This window comes from Camelus ferus, chromosome 8 (genome assembly GCF_009834535.1).
Source record: "Camelus ferus isolate YT-003-E chromosome 8, BCGSAC_Cfer_1.0, whole genome shotgun sequence".
Taxonomy (NCBI): domain Eukaryota; kingdom Metazoa; phylum Chordata; class Mammalia; order Artiodactyla; family Camelidae; genus Camelus; species Camelus ferus.
Genome location: NC_045703.1, coordinates 66,627,518 through 66,644,852, shown reverse-complemented (window position 1 = coordinate 66,644,852; position 17,335 = coordinate 66,627,518). Strand labels below are relative to the sequence as shown.

The window sequence follows — 17,335 nt, the reverse complement described above, 5'->3', positions numbered from 1 at the left end:
CATTGAATCTGTAGATCACTTTGGGTAGTATGGACATCTTCACAGTGTTCTGACTTCCAATCCATTAACATGGAATGCCTTTTCATTTATTTGTGTCTTCTTTAATTTTTTTTAAAACAATCTTTTGTAGTGTTTAGTGTACAAGTCTTTTACTTCCTTGGTTAAGTTTATTCCTATATTCTTTTTGATGCTATTGTAAATAGAATTGTTTTCTTAACTTCTTTTTTCAGATTGTTCTTGTTGGTATAGAAATGAAATGGATTTTTGTGTGTTGATTTTGTATCTTGCAAATTTGTTGAATTTGGTCATTAGTTCTAATAGTTTTTTGAGGGAAATCTTTAGGGTTTTCTACGTATAAGATTATGTCATCTCAAACAGAGATAATTTTACCTCTCCATTTTCGATTTGCATGCCTTTTATTTCTTTTTCTTGCCAAATTGCTCTGGTTAGAACTTCCAGTACTGTGTTGAACACAAGTGGCAAAAATGGTCATCCTTGCCTTTTTCCTTATGTTAGTGGGAAAATTTTCATTTTCCACTGTTGCATATGCTGTTAGTTGTGAGCTTTTCATATATGGCCTTTATTATGTTGAGGTGATTTCCTTCTGTTTGTAGTTTGATGAGTGCTTTTATCATGAAAGGATGTTGAATTTTGACAAATGCTTTTCTGCACCAATTGAGATTATCACCTAGGTTTTTTCTTCATTCTATTAACACGATGTATTACATTAATTGATTTTGTTATGTTGAAGCATCCTTGCATTCCAGGAATAAATCCCACTTGGTCATGATGTATAATCCTTTTAATGTGCTGTTGAATTTGGTTGATAGTATTTTGTTGAGTATTTTTGCATCAGTATTCATCAGAGATATTGGTCTGCAGTTTTCTTTCTTGTAGTATCTTTGTTGGGTTTTGGATTTCAGGGTAATGCTGACCTCATAAAATCAGTTTGAAAGTGTTCCCTCCTCTTTAATTATTTGGAAGCATTTAAAAAAGATTATTATTTATTCTTCTTTCAGTGTTTGGTAGAATTCTCTGGTGAAGCCATCTGCTTCTGGGCTTTTCTTCGTTGGGAGCATTTTGATTTCTGATTCAACTTCCTTACTAGTTATAGGTCTGTTTAGATTTTTTTTATTTCTTCATGATTCAGTCTTGTTTGTTTCTAGGAATATATTTACTTATTCTAGGTTTCCTAATTTGTTGGCATGTAATTGTTCGTAATAGTTTCTTATGATCTTTTTTCTTTTTGTGGCATCAATTATAATGTCTCATCTTTCATTTATGACTTTTATGATTTGACTCTTACCTCTTTTTTTCTTAACTAGTCTACCTGAAGTCTTTTTTTCAATTTTGTTTATCTTTTCAAAAATCAGTTCTTAGTTTTGTTAATTTTTTCTATTGTTTTTCCATTCTCTGTTTTGCTTATTTCTGCTAATCTTTGTTATTTCCTTTGTTTTGCTAACTTTGGGTTTCATTTGTTCTTTTTGTAGTTCCTTAGGGTGTAAAGTTAGGTTGTTAACTTGAGATCATTTTTTAAAATATAGGCATTTACCATTGTAAACTTCCCTCTAATATTGCTTCTGCTACATCTCATAAGTTTTAATATATTGTGTTTTCATTTTCATTTCTCTCAAGATATTTTCTAATTTCCCTTGTGATTTCTTCTTTGACCCACTGAATGTTCAAAAATTTTATTTAATTTTCACATTTTTTGTGAATTTCCTATTGATTTCTAGTTTTGTTGCATATCAGAAAAGATACTTGGTGTGATTTGAATGTTCTTAAATTTGTTAAGACTTGTTTTGTGGCATAACATGTGATCTGTGCTAGAGAATGTTACTTGTGTGCTTGAGAAGAATATATACTCTGCTTCTATTAGATGGAGTGTTTTGTATCTGTCTGTTAGATCTGGTTAGTCTATAATGTTATTCAAGTCCTCTGTTCCCTTATTGATCTTCTGTCTGGATGGTCTATCCATTATTAAAAGTGCAGTATTGAAATCTCCTACTATTATTGTGTTACTGTTTATTTCTCCCTTCAATTCTGTCAGAAATTCTGTTTGCTTCATATATCTGGTGCATATACATTTATAATTGTTATAGTTTCCTAGTGAATTGGCCCTTTTTTCCTGCTGTAATGTCTTTTGTCTCCTGTGACAATTTTTTGGGGGGGTAATTAAATTTATTCATTCATTAATTTTTTTATAAATGGAGGTGCTGGGGATTGAACCCAGGACCTTGTGCATTCTAAGCATGCACTCCACCACTGAGCTTTACCCTCCCCCCTTCTTGTGACAATTTTTATCTTGAAGTCTATTTTGTCTGATTTAATACAGCTACTGCCTCTGCTCTCTTGGTTACCACTTATGTGGAATATTTTTTGCATCCTTTCATTTTCAGTCTATGTATGTCCTTAAAGCTTAAGTAAGTCTCTTACAGACAGCATAAAGTTGGATCTTGTTTTTTATTTCCTTTTACTATGTCTTTTGATTGGGAAGTTTAATCCATTTACATTTAAGATAGTTACTGATAGAGAAAGACTTACTCTTGTTATTTTGTTAATTGTTTTCTGTGTATTTTTTAGTTATTTTCTCCCTCTTTCCCTCTATTGGTGCCTTCTTTTGTGTTTTATTGATATTTTTGAAGAGACATGCTTTAGTTCTTTTCTCATTTTCTTTTGTGTATCTTCTGTAGATATTTTCTTTGTGATTAATGGAAACTACATAAAACATCTTATTGTTATAACAAGCTATTTTAAACTGATAAAACTTAATATTAATCATATACAAAACTCTACTCTTTTATATCTCTCCCCAGTTTTGTTACTAATGTCACAAATTACAACTTTTTATATTTTGTGTTGATAACATACTTTTATAGTTAGTTATTTTTTATGCTTTTATCATTTATTACAGGATTTTGTATTTGTCTATTTACCTTTACCAGAGAGCTTTGTATTTTTATATTTTCATGTCATTTCATGTGCTGTGCAAGTCATTCACTTTAAAAGAAAAGTGTCTCTGTGTGTGCATGCATGCGTGTGTGTGTGTGTGTGTGTGTGTGTGTGTTTTAATTGGCTGTACTCAAAGTCCTGGTACTTTAGTAACCTCAGAGTTTGTTTTTGTTCTTTTTTTTTTATTGCTGTTGTCTTTTTAAATTACTATGGTCTTTTCCTTTAAGCTTGAATCATTTTTGAGGTGCTTTCAGTCTCTTGCTGGATTTTTTTCCCAGAACTTCAGGCAACTCAAACCTAGCCTCTGAACTTAGCAGCAATAAATTCCAATCTTCATGTCTTAAAAAGACTTAACAACTGAAGTTCTCAAATAAGTTGTTTTCTCCGCAGCCCATTCCTGTCTTTGATTGCTCAGTCCAGAACCCCATCAAATGAAACATCTTCCAAGATCCATTTATAGTGAACACCTGGCTGGACCATGCAGTGGCATGGTGGCATGGTCCTCTGCAGTGGCATGTACTGTTTTAGAAAGCAGAGGTCCTGGAATCCTGGAGATTTTCTGCAGAGGAGCTTTATGACATCATTTCCCAGAGAGATCCAAGACTGGAGGACAGTCCTTCATCTAATGAACCTTGTGGAACTCAAATGGGAAACTCAACTTTCTCAAAGTCTAAAGCATAATTGCATTATGCAGATAATGAAAGATTTAAACAGTTTGGGTTTATTTATTTATGTTTTTAGTTTACTTCAGATCACAAAGTTATAAGTAACAACATAAAGGCTCAGTCCTGAAAATATATTGAAATAATTTTCTAAAAAGAGTTGCCATGTTTATCAATTTTTTAGGTGTGAGGACCTGTTAGCACTAGTGTCTATTTTCTGGCTGCCATTCAAACTGTAGATGAAGTTTTAGGTACTTTTTTTTACAAAATGCTCTCCAATAGTCCCTGCCTTAGTCATATGGATTATTGGTGAAATTATTGGGCAGCTTTTGCTAATAATTATCTAGGCTTCTTAACTTAGAATTCAGCACTTTTACAACATTCTGGAAAGGTTACATAGCTCACCAGACAAGATAATTGCATGCCCTGTATTGCAGAGTTGCCTTACCTGAGTAAATGCAAATGCAATAAATAAATGAACCAGAATGGAAACTGAATGCAGCAATCAAATTAGGATCCAAGCCACACTAGTTAGCGCTTGTTTTTCTACCTCGAATCCACCTGCTTGCTACATTCTCCCTTCTCTTTATCCAGCCCTGATCTCTCCCACATTGGAAAAAGGACATGAGGTACTCTTCTTGTGGCCCCGGAAGGATGTGAGTTCTTTATTTTTTGACCTCATCACACTCTGTACCTCTCACAGAGGTCCCCTCCATCGGTGCTGTGTTCTGCTTATCTGTGTGCATCTTATCCTTGCCCTCACCAGCTATGCTGGAAGATGTCAATTTAATAATAAAACTGCCCATGTTTTGCAGTGTCTCTCAGTGTTGATCGCCACACATGTTTCCAGGTGCAAAGATGTGTTTGACTCTTAGGTGTGTGGTTCCTGGATGAAATTCCATCATTTTCTTCTTTCCTAAAAATCTGCAGCTCACTTTGGTATATCATCTCCTTGAAACAATTTCCTCATAAACGTCAAGGAGTTGGTGATTCGTTTTTATGGGGGAAGTATTTGTCTTGTTTAAAGTCTAAGGAAGCCAGTGTTTGTTCTTAAGAAAAAGAAGTCCCTTGAAATGGAAGGATACAACTTCAGGGGTTAATGAAATATGCAGAGGATAAGGGAGGATAAGGGATGCCATGTTCGCTCCTGTGGCAGAGGAACATTGAGCCTTAGTCATATTCTCTTATTTCTAATAGTAATTTATACATTTTTTGTCATAAAAATGAAAATCAAACAAAGCAAAACAGTGGCAGTGCTTTGTAAATGTTGACATACCCTGGAAATGCATCTTCAAGGGCTGGCAACAACGGGACATATGTATCCACAGCTGGCATGGGAATCCCATTCCTATTTGATAGGGCAAATTTTAGCAGCCCCATTTGATAGAAGAGAAAACTGTGTTCACCGAGTTCACCCCAGCTACTCCAAGGGAGAGTTCTATTTCTGGCACAGGTCTCTGATTCCCTCTCCTTGACTGTGCCCACCACCCACCCTCTTTCTGGAGGAGAATCTGGTCTTTACAGAAATCACGAAGGTCCCCAGAGCTGGAGGTCGTGCTCTGGTCACAGACTTTCATTCCAGCCTGAATGTAGCCTTTCAGAAAGATGCTTGGCACTGCTGGCCCCTGTCTCCCAGGCCTTTCCCCAGTGCATGTGTGTGCACGCGCGCACACACACACACACACAGACACACACACACACAGCCTACAGAACAAAGAGCAGGGTGTGGAGTCCCTGCCTTCCCCACCTTCACATTCCCACAGGGCCAGCCAGGATTCCGTGCTGTGGGAGCCAGGATCTCCCTGCCACCCCAGCAGGCATGGGCGGCTGCCACATCATCACCTCGGCGCCTCCCACGGTGCTGGACTAGTCTCCAGGGCTTGTTGGCCCCTGCTTCTCCCTCCCCCTGGGAAAACTCACCCGGTCTGCAGGCCCTGCCAGTGTAGTAAATATTTATTAGAGGAAGTGGTGACTAGCATTTAGTTATTGGGTATCTGCTCTATTCAACATATAATATTAATAATAATCATTACAGGTTCCTGGGCACTCACTATGTATGTGAACTGACTCTAATAAAAATCACAGTAACTCTAAGTATTGTAGTTATTTTATAGACAAGAAAGGACAAATAGCCTAAGGACCTTGCTCAGGTTTATACAAGAGTGTGAGTGACAAACCCTGGTCTGTTTCACTGAAAAACCACCCAGCTGTAGGCAGGGCGCTGGGATGTTGTGAAGGCTATTGGCCTGTATACAGTTAACTGTCATACCAGGTATGACGTGTTGAAGTGTGTCCCCACCCCCCAAAGAAAGATATGTTCAAGTCCTAATCCCCAGTACCTCAGAATGTGACCTCATTTGGAAATAAGGTCATTATAGATGTAACTAAGGTAAGGTGAGATCAGATTTAAGTAGATTGAATCCTTAATCCAATATGACTGGTGTTCTTATACAAAGAAAAGAAGGCAGCCATGTGTTGATGAAGCCGATGGAGTGATGCGGCCACAACCCAAGGAATGCTCAAGACAGCAGAAGCTGGGAGAGACAAGAAGGATCCTCCCTGTAGGTTTCTGAGGGTGCACAGCCCTGCTGACACCTGGAGTTCGGCCTTCTGGCCTCCAGGACAGTGAGACAAGAAATTTCTGCTGTTTTAAGCCACCGAGTTTGCGCCACTTTGTTGTGGCAGCCCCAGGAACACAATATTCCAGGTAGAATGAAGAGTGGTTATTCACAGAGGCCTATAGCAAGTACCTTGGGAATTTGTCTTTTATATAGGAAAACTGGGCAGGCCTGGGAAAGGGAAAGCAAAGCTTGCTGCCTTTGTCCCTAGTCTTAAAGGGTGAGTAGGCTTCCGGAAGTGAAGGCGGGGGTCGGAGGGGCTGCAGGGCACAGCTGGCCAGTGGAAAGGCACAGCTCAAGCCCAGAGGAAGGAGCGTCTGGGATGGGCCTGTGTGAGTGAGGCTGAGTGGGGTGATGTGGAGCTCGGCAGCTGGCGGGGAGCAGTTGTCAGGCTATGTCTGCCCCCAGCGTTGCCCAGCACGCACCTTTCAGTGAGGGGCCCAGGTTGTCCCCTCTGGGCCAGGACCCACCTCTCTTCTACCACACTCACCTCGATCCAGCCTGCTTTCCGCCTGTTTTTATGACGGCACAGCCCTGCTCTGTGGTCTCTGTCTTGTTGCTCAGTCTAGTAGCTGGGTCTTCTGGGGCAGGGCCTTCCATTCATTTGCTGGTCCCCTCACAGCTACTCAAGTCCTTCCTCTGACCTGGTATCTGGGCCCTGGACCTTCCCTCAGTCTGGTCAGCCCCAGCCTGGACCCGCACCCTCCCAACCATTGTCACCCCTCTACTGAGCCTCTGGGACACCAGCCCGCCCAGCGGTGCCCTCTGCCCTGCTGGCCCTGCCTCTCTGGCCCCGTGGATGGCCTGGTTCCAGGTCCCAGCTCGTCCTGGCCGCTCCAGCAGGCTCTGCCCTGAGTGAGCCCAAAGGTTTGTGAGCTGGAGCGTGACACGGTCCAAACCGTAGCTCCGGCTGCTGCGTCAGTGCTGAACTGAAAAACAGATCATGTGGAAGCTGGGTCTGGCAGGAGTGGGCTGCTTAATGAGTATTTGTTTTGTAAATGAACAGATAAAGGGGAAACAATGTGAAGATTCCAGTGATTGTCCAGGATGGAGGTACTGGTACCTCAGTGGGGCCTTGTCCTGGTTCAGATACAGACTGCAGCAGGACTGGGGAGTGAGGCGGGGACTGGGGGGGAGGGGGCCAGGATGTAGTGGGGAGAGTGAGGGCTTTGCTGTTCAACAGTCTGGCTTCAGTCCCGGCTCTGCTGCCTTCTGGCCAGTGTCTTGGGTAAGTGGCCTCACCTCTGAGCCTTGGCTTCCTCCCCACGGTGTTATTAACATCCACCTCTCAGAGTAACTGGGAAGAGTCAATGTGGAGCAGGTGATCTGTAATGTTTGTGGCGACCTGCATCCAGGAAATGGGTCGGCGGATGGTGGGACCCTCGCCCCAGGTTCTGATTCCTTGGAAGAGGAATCAAAAGAATAAGGCATCACCCAGGTTCTCAAGGGTTTAGAACACCTGGAGAAGGGGGTTACATGGCAGGAACACAGGCTCAGGAAATAAAACAAGGCTCCAATAAACAGGACCAGTCCAGTGCCTTGCCCAGGACTGGCATTTACTAAGTAAAGATGGTTGAGAAAAGAAGACCCATATGAGTGACCAGATCTGGGGTGCCACATGAGAGCAAGGCCAGCTGGACTATCAGATGCATATCATTGTGCCCAATCCCAAGGTGCTGGGTCCACACTGGCTGTTGGGTCTGCAGGGCTAGTGTGAATCCAGTGGCTCTAACTGTGGGAGCAAAGGGCCTTGAAGGATGGAAACTGCGCTGGGAAAATCGCGGTGGGAGTCAGGCTGGAGAAGTAGGGGTGGGTGAGAGTAGAATTGTCAGGGGTTAGGCCAGAAGACATGGTGGGAAGGAGGAAAGGAAGTGAGGATGATTCAGGCATTTGTAACCAGTATGAGTGCCTCGGGGGCACTGGGTGCCTTCAGGGGTAACCTGACCATGGCCTGCGGGCAGAGGCCTTGGAGTGGGAGCGAGGATTCTTGTACCACTGGGTGCGGAGAAGGCTAGGCTGCTCTCCTGTTTATCCACACGGGCAAGCCAGGCCCGATCCTGGCCGCGTGCCCGGGTCCCTTGGCAGCAAAGGAGCCCCTCTCAGTGACACAGCATGCTGCATTCACTTTTTCAGAGGTTTTTGCTAAAAACGTGCACAATTCTAACTGAATAGAAATGAAATACCCCTCTGAATTCTAAAACAAAAACTTAACATTTATAGAAAATCCTTCACATGTAATGATCGAACAATGACCACGATAGTCAGAGACGAAAGTTAAGATAAAAGATCTAAATGGAGCTCCACCTATTCTGGACATAGCCCAGCAGAGACCTTTATGAGTCTCACTTGTTTTTAATGGGCTCTCAAGAAGATCCACGCTGGAAAAAATAGGAATAAGGAGGGGAAACTTGCCCTATCGGCTATTAAGTCATGCTTAGCACAAAGCCATCGTGCAGCAAGATGCAGGCGTACACAGAGCAAGGGAGCAGAATAGAGTTGGGTGGACAGACCCAGCGGCACACGGAAACGTCACACACCATAAAGCTGACACCACAAATCAACAGGATCATGGAGCCAATGAGCTGGGAAAGCTGGCTCTCTGAATGGAGAAAAATTAATCTACATCGCTTTTAATTCCACGAAAGGGTGGCCTACGTTTCCTACATGTGGAAGGTAAAACTCAAAAGTTAATGGAAGAAAATGAAGGAGAATGTTTTTCTGAAATAGGGGAAGGAAAATATTTCTAAAGTTGAATGTTAAGAACACAAAATTACAAAGGCAAAAAACCTGATGAATTTGGTTAGAGAAAACACCATGGACAAAATTAATCTAGCTGATGGAGACCATACTTGCAATATCTAAAACTGACAGGGGATTAATAACTAGAAAACATAGTTTTTGCAAACTTGTTGCAAACAAGAAAACCCCAACAAAAATAAGCAAAGGGGAGTAACAATTTCCAAATAAGGAAATCCGAAAGGCAGCAAACGTGTAGACACCAAACATGTTAGTGATGAGAGGAATGCAGATTAAAACAGTACTGAGGCATTTTGTAGTTGTCATGGCAACAGATCAGCGTGGTGGGATGTGGAGATGCAGGTCCCACGCCCTGTTGGTGGCGTGCAGGTGTGGGAGCCATTCTGGGGATCTGTGGTCTATTTATACATAGTGCTCAGGCCTTTCGACGAGGATGACCACACATTTCAGTTTGCCTGAGACAGTTATGCAAACCTGGTGTCCTGGTGTAATTATTAATAGTGCCCCCTGTCATTCTCTAAATTGTCCTTGTTTGGATGATAAGTTATAAGGCCACCTTCCTGGGATCCAACAGTTCCTTGTAGTTACATGTCCTAGTGAAATTCTCAGGTCCATAAGAAACCTGAGTACGATATTTGTGGCATCCGTGGAGGTAACTTGAATGTCCAGCCTGGGAGGGAGGACAGGTGACACGTGGTGGATAGGCACATGAAGGATTAGACAGGGGCAAGGAGCAAGGGTTTAGATGAACCCACAGCAACATGGGTGGATAATAATAGTGGTGCTGAGTGAGGGAAAAAAATGAATCAGAAGGAGATACACAACTATTTATCAGTTATAAAACTGAAAGTATGTGTGTGTAAAACAATATACATTTTGCAGAAAATACATATATACAAAGAGATACACATTAAACACATTAGGATGATAAGGAAACGGAAAATGGGAATAAAAAGAGTAATTACAACATAAAGAGCTGGATTTTTTGTTTGTTTGTCTGGAGCAGAGAAAGGTCTATTGCTGGATTGAACAAGGAGAACTAGCAGCTCATCACCCCCTCCAGAAACCCTGAACTCCCTGGAGAGTTTCAGCTGGGGGCGGAGGGTCCCCAGGGCATGTGATCAGCTGTGCACATTATAATATGTAGACTCTTCAATAAAAGGTTTCTGGGATAAATGTTCAGTGAGTCACCCATTGCGACATCTTGGTTGCTACTGTTTGCTAAGAACTCAGCACTGTGGGGAGCTGCAAAGGAAAACATCCTGGTCCATTCAACCACAGTAACGGAATAAAAATATTGATTGAGTCTTGTGTGTCAGACACTGAAGTAGATACCAGGGAATAAGGAAAAATGTCTTCAAGGTGCTATAACCAAGTTCCTGCCTTAAATTAAAACACTTTTAACTAATGAAAAATTCTCTTTGATGTAACTAGCCATAACAGAACCAAGTAAGTGTTAGCTCAAACGTTTCGAGAGTTGGTACAGTATTTAGAGAGAATGGAGTTCATTCTTTAGGGGAAGCTTGAGTCCTAGCAGTGTTTTAAAAGAGGGGAAAGATGCCATTGCTGAAGATGGGAGTTTCTGGTAGAGAAAATGAGAGAAGCCAGGAAAGAATGGGGGTGTTTCCAGGGGCGGTAGGAGGGATGGGAGGGCAGGGGATGGGGGCAGGGGACATGCTTGGACAGAACAGAGACCAGACTCGCACTCAGATACTGCAGGGATTAAAAACATTCAGATAAAAAGGCTTGCTGGCTGAGAGCACCTGGAAATCGTTAATAAAACAAAGTTTTCATTTGTTTCAGGGACACAAAGAGAACAGGAGCAGGAAATTTATGGCACTGAGATGACATCTGAGGGGTGATCATTCTTTTCAATTCGCATGGAAGAGAGAAGCCTGAGGGAGAGAGATTAGAGGCACATGTTGCTGTTTGTAATAAAAATCGCTCCTCTCCCCATCCTGGTTCTGAAACAACTGAGACAAACCCAAAAGCTTTACTGCTGATAAAGCCACTATTGGGGAGTGTGGCCTCGATTTGTTGGTGAGTGGACATTCTAAGAGCAAACCACAGGAGTAGATGAATGTGCCAGCTCGCAGAGACAGCCCTGTACCACACAGCTCTCCCAGACATGGCTGGGTCCTATCACATGTATGGTCTGAAGGGACAGCGCAGTCCTTTTTACAGGTAGGCTGGGGACACACACACACACACACACACACACACACACACACACAGAACAGAGCTGTGTGTGACCAGCTCTCCCTCCAAACGCACCAGTCAGATATTGTGAGTTCTTTTCTATCGGGTCACAGGAAAACCCTACGTGTTCCCCTTGTCCCTCAGAGACAAGGAAATAGGCTGTTTTCCATATGAAAGCAGGATCTTCCTCAGTTATGGGGTCTTCTCAGTTGCAGGTTCTAGAAGACGGTGGCCAGGCCTTGGGACACAGGGAAGAGAACAGATGACACAAGAGCTCTGAGGTTCAGGAGCTCAGCGATCCTACCTGCTTCACCCCCAACCAACACTTGGCACCTGCCCTAACGTCTAGGAAATAGAGGACGTCAACCCCCATAAATTCCACTCTGAGACTTGTTAAAATGGCTTTTGGATTGCGAGTGAGCTGCTTTGCTTTTTCTTTATTAAAAATAATCTCAAAATGAAGGCAAGTCTTAGGAAATGCATGCCTACCATCCCAGACTTGCTGCTGGTGGGCCCAGGAAGAGAAACGTGTCCTTAGCCAGTCAGGTGTCTTAGAAGAAGAAAGCCACCTGTAGTGACTGTGACTCTGCCCCCAGGACCCACGTGGTGGTGTTCTAGGTCGTCTCTGGGCACAGGCTTCACAGAGACAGTGAGGAGCGTCAGAGGAGCTGGCGGGTGACAAGGCTGTGGGGCATCACTAGTCTAGACACAAGACACAATTGTGCTGCAAGGAAATGTGAGGAAACCGGAAGCCCCTCTTTTACGCTGAGTGTGTTGAGGGGACAGGGAGAGCAGGGGCGGGGCACCTTCAGAGAGGGGACTGCTCAGGGCACAGTGTCCAGCACAAACGAGGGGACCTTTTCCTCCAACATCTCTTAAGTGTAAGACCTTGAGCTACCGAATGACAATTCCCAAAATCGAAAGCGCAACCCCGAGACCTGACTCTATGTACGTGCAGAATGGAAAGACTGTGTGGCAGGGCCTGGGACTGGCCTGTGTGTTTTCTTCCACGTCCAGACGACTGGTGAGCAGCCCCAGCCAGCAGCGTCGCCGCAGTGCAGGAGCACAGCTGCAGGCACAGCACTTGGGAGCTGAGCAGCGTGATGCGGCGCGTGTGGAACCCACGCGTGCGAGGTAATGACGCCACCAACTGAGCACAGGCCCGGCCCGCGGACACGGTTTGTCTGGCTTGCAAAGTGTTTTGAACAACTTTTCCACTCATTGCTGATACTTCTAAATTGGGAAATTTCATATCAAAATCAGACTTCAAACTTTTCTTGAAAGTGAGAGTGTGGCAGGGCAGGGCCCATACTCCAGCATGGCAAGAGCCATCCACAGAAGCCAAGGGGCAGCGAGGCCACCCTTCCTCTGCAGTGACCACCTTCCTCCAGGCTGGCTGCTTCCCTCCTGTGGCTGAGCTGCCTGCTCTGCTAGCATTGTGTCTGCTGTGTGGTCCCAAGTGACATGGCAGCCGTCACAGTTAATGGCGGGGTTGGCATCAGCTCCAGCTTGTAGAGTTGTCTTTGGTCTCCACCACAACCCTGTTCCTGAATCAAGTTGTTGGGGGTCACTTGAGGACCCAGTCTGAAGAAGTGGCTTGGAGTTGCAGATTGGCCAAGTGACAATGCCAATTTTATAGAAATTCATAGGAAATCTAGTAAACTCCAAACAGCCAAGGGCCAAGTTTAAGTGTAAACTTCAGGGGTTTCATCTGTCTTGCTCCCCCTGTGGCTCATTGCCTTACAAAGGGTAGGAGCTCAATAAAAATTTGTCAGCTGATGTGTTCCATGTCTCAGCCTGAAGCACTGCTCAAGATGATATAAAGATAAGTTCATTCCAGAGCGAGTCCATTGCTCTTCAGTAAGATCCAGCCGGGCGAGGTAACATTTATCACCTGCTGCAGAAATTTGTATGCTCTGTTAGCAAATAGCTTTTTTTTTTTTAAGTGCCAATGCTCCAGTTTACATGTCAAATCTCTAGGATCCAGACCTCTAATGCTCAGATAGTGTAGTCACTACAGAGAACACACAGGACTCCTTCATGTTCAGTTCAGTCCAATAAATATTTACTGAGCTCCTACCATGTGCAAGCTTCTCTTCTAGTTGCTCAAGATACTGAGACAGCAGTGTCAACCGGCCCAGCCTTCAAGGAGCTCATAGGATGGTGGACAACTGTACAAACGGCCACAGAAACTGTTTCAAACCACATGTTTCCAGCACATTAACTGCTTTATTAAGTTAGCTTTTGACAATGAAAAAAAGAAAACGAAGCAGAAGAAGAAAAGAAGGAAGAAAAATTCATGGTGATTTAAAAATGTTTATTGTTTATATTCTGCAACTAAACACCTGTTTAGTAAATCTAATTTATTTGGGAGCTAGTTTGTTTCACATAAGTGGGTTTTTTTCATGTAAGACACTGAACCACATGTAAAGGAGACAGCAACTTCAGAAGGAAGGCTCCTTCCTGGGAGCACTAGGAGGGTTTTAGTGTTCTCTTTTTTTTCTTTTTTAAAAAAATCTGAAAATAATGTGATAAAATATTACCATTTGTTAAATCTGGATAGTGGGTACATAGTAGTCTATTGAGTTATGTTATGAAGATTTAAAACATTGTATTTATTATTATTATTATTATTATTATTATTATTATTATTATTATTATTATTATTATTATTATTATTATTATTATTATTTTGGCCAGAGGAAGCTGCCCTTTAATGGAGTGGCGCAGGACAGAAGAGCGCTCAGCCAGAAGCCAGAGGGCCTGCCAGCCAGCATGATTTGACAGATTTTTGCAGTAACTAGCAGTAACTATAGATTCAGGAGATGAGCACAGGTGAAGAAGGGCTGGGCACCAGCCACTGAGTCCCAGTGAGCTCTCTGCCACCGCCCTGTCAGCATCTGAGACAGACTGGGTGGGAGGCGGAGAGAGTCCAGAGCCAGGAGCCCGCAGAACAGCATGGAAGGTGACTCAGGTGAGGCTGTCAATGAGGGAATCCTGCATGCTGGTAGCAATGGTGCCAGGCTGGGCTGCGTTCAGCTTGAAGACGCTCTCCACCACTGACCACTCTGTGCTGGTTGTGTCCAGGCCACAGAAGGCACACCAGTCATTTACCACCATCCCGGCGGCAATCACCCCACTGCCTCAGTTCACAGTGACCGTCACGTGGGGGACTTGAAGGAGAGAAGACAGCTCATCCTGGTCTTCAATTGAAGTCTTGGGATGTCCCAGCCCTCCCTGATTGCTAAAGACACAGTAGCTTCCTACTAGCGCCTGGTCAGCCACTGGTCTGTCTGAAGACTTCCACCTTGAGCACATCAGCCAGGATTTCTTGTTTCCCTGTCCAGGTCTGGGTAGACCAAGGCCACATAGTTGTTGCAGGTGGTGACATTGCCCAGGGCTGAGAGCTGATCCCCCACCTGCTAGATCTGCACTGAGTCTGGGAGGCAGTTGCGAATGTGTTGCAGCTCCTGGTGAGTGGTGCTGGGCACCAGGAGACCATGCCTGTTCCCCACTCACATGTGCCCAATGAAGTGGCAGCCAGTGATGGATGTGTGCACCACAGGGATGGTATTAGCAAGCTCGCCCTCGAACACACTGTAAAAGTTCTCTGATCCTTCAGTGGCCACCAGGCATTAGGTGTTGGTTAAGTTTGGCAAAGCAACTGATCTCAGTTGTTCTCGAACGACGCGTGGACCGCCATGACGCCTGGGGACAGGTGAACCTCCACACGCGGCAACAATCCTTCTTGGCCCTGGGTAGAGTTCCACGTTTTATAATTTTTTAAGTTACAAAATAACATGCTTTCTAATAGCATAGACCAAACATCAGTACACCCCTTTCCTGAGAAAACTACCCTTCTGAACACCAGTCAATGCCCTAGGCTCTCCCTTGTGCCCTCCAGACTCCTGAGGGGACCTGTGTGTCCCTGGGCTGCGTGACCCCAGGCGGCTGTATTCTGAATGACTGCCTGTTGTGTGTAATGTTTCTGCCTCTTTGCTGTCAGGGTGGTTGCGTGCCCCTTGCATCCTCCCTCCTAATCTGCTGGGCCCAGAATAGAGCTAATCAAACCAGTGAGAACCCCAACTAAAATCGGAATGCATAAACTTTAAGAGAAACCTAGAAAGGTTCTAAATAGATGAATTCGTTGTGTGTGCATGTGCTTTTTCCCCCACATTATCCAGTTTTTGATGATGATCTGGCAGGTGGATCTAGGTAAGTGAATCGTTTCCATGGTTAGCAGTCCAGCAGACAGCAGTATGCTATGTTGGAAAGAAAACTAATCTGAGTTACCTGGCTTTGGTACTAACTAGCAGTGTTCATTCCTTCATTTATTTATCTAACAAATATTTATTAAACAACTATTAGGCGCTTGTTTCAGCTACTGATGGCATAGCAGGGAACAAGACAGCCCGGAGCTTCAATTCTTGTGCTGGAGACAAAAATAAGGATGCAAGCAAGTCTATAGCAGAGAGTGCTAACTGCTCTCAACACAGTAAATCAGGTGAAGTGGCAAGGAATGATCCCAGGGGTAGCATTTCACAGGGGGAGGTTGGAAGTACTCTCAGAGGAAGTGGTATTTGGGCAAAAGACTGGAACACTAGAAAAGGCCAGGGTGGCAGAGATGAGGGAAGAGCATTCCAAGAAGAGGGAACCTCAAGTCCTAGACCCCTGAGGCACAGAACAAATCATGCAACACCTGGAGCAGAGCATGGGGAGAATGGGGGGTGGGGGGAGAATGGGGGGGGCAGAATGGGAGACAGAGCGGGAGAAGCAGGAAGGAGCCGGACCACAAGGGGCCAGGGAAGGGGCTTGAATTTTACTCTAAAACCTGCTAGCCTGCCCAAGGGATGGAGCATGGAGTAGGGCCAAGGCAAAGAGAGGAATTCAGGTTGACCTCTAGGTTCAGGGCCAAGGGGAGGGCTGGAAGAGGGGCAGCTTTCAAAAAATCAAGAATACTGGAGGCACCAAGTACACAGTTGTCGCTCGAGGGAGAGGTCAGAGCTGGAGATGTTATTTAAGCCTTGGGATCAGATGAGATGACCCAGGAAGAGTATGTACACAGATAAGGGCCCAGGAATGAGCTCAGAGCTAAGCCTGCAGTGAGAGGCTGGGGGAGGAGGAACAGGAGGGGAGAGCCGGCTTCAGAGAAGGAACCAGGAGAGGGGAGAGAGAAAAAAACAGAAGCCTAAGAACAGAATGTTCCCAGGGAGTGCTACATGTGTCCAGGGCTGCTTAGAAGGGTAAGATGAGGAAGAGAAGTTTGGCCCCTTGGTTTAGCAAGACGGACGTCACTGGCTACCTTGACAGCCGCAGTTTGGGTGCAGGGGGGGAAGACAGCTCAATCTCTGCGGGTCCCTTTCCTCTGTAAAATGTGGGTATCAGAACAGATGCTGTTTAAGGTCCAATCCACTACCTCAACATACAACACACTTGTAAGCTGGAAAAAAATTTTTTTTAAAACTCATAAAAGATCAGAGGTAAAAAGAATTATAATAAAAGAAGCTATGATATTTGGGAGTTTATTGGTCAAACAAGTGTGATCATTAATATTCTTCTGCATAAAAATTAAGGTTATTTATGCAAAGTTTTAAATAAGCCAAAGAAACATTTAAAATGGACTATCTAGTGGCCAGGATTCTTCTCAGTGGACCCAAATTATACGAGCTGTACCCTCAATATGGTACCAAGGGTCTCCTTCCAGACTACTGGCCGGTGAAGGCCCTTAAAAATGATCTCTAGGCACAGTGCAGAGGGGCCACCTCTCTGGCCGCCTGAGTCCTTCCTCATTCTCGTGCTCTTTCACCCGCTGTCCCGAGTTTTCATCCGAGGTTACTGAGTCCTGCAAGATAACACAAATCCTTGTTTTGCCAAGGGTGCGCTGTATATTTCCCTATTGCCTATTGACTGTTCTTTTGAACCACAGAGGTTAGAGACTGTCCTAACATTTGTGAGCTTTTATTCTTGGCTGAGATTAGCCTGGCACCAGCATGCAGACAGGTTCCGAGGTGACCCGACAGGCAGCCTACAACCAGGGGATGTGGATGTTCTGGGCAGACAGTTCTTGGCCTTTCCTGTGTCTAAAGCGACTGTGAGGGCTGCGTGAACTCACTTTCCTGTAACCTTACCTGAAGAACTTTGAGCAAT

General features: G+C 44.3%; 1 long non-coding RNA gene and 1 pseudogene across 3 annotated transcripts in view; one reads left to right on the top strand and one right to left on the bottom strand.

Moving 5' to 3' along the window:
• Positions 1-13,748, top strand: part of LOC116665459 — a 39,110-nt gene extending 25,362 nt beyond the window's left edge. For 2 of the 3 annotated variants that reach the window (XR_004322092.1, XR_004322091.1), the window contains 2 exons: positions 10,793-11,029; positions 11,398-13,748. This is a non-coding gene — a long non-coding RNA (uncharacterized LOC116665459). The remainder of the gene's footprint in view (positions 1-10,792; positions 11,030-11,397) is intronic. The other variant, XR_004322093.1, reaches the window with a different exon arrangement.
• Positions 13,749-13,883: 135 nt separating this feature from the next.
• Positions 13,884-14,891, bottom strand: LOC102523134 (annotated as a pseudogene).
• Between the last annotated feature and the right edge of the window lie 2,444 nt (positions 14,892-17,335).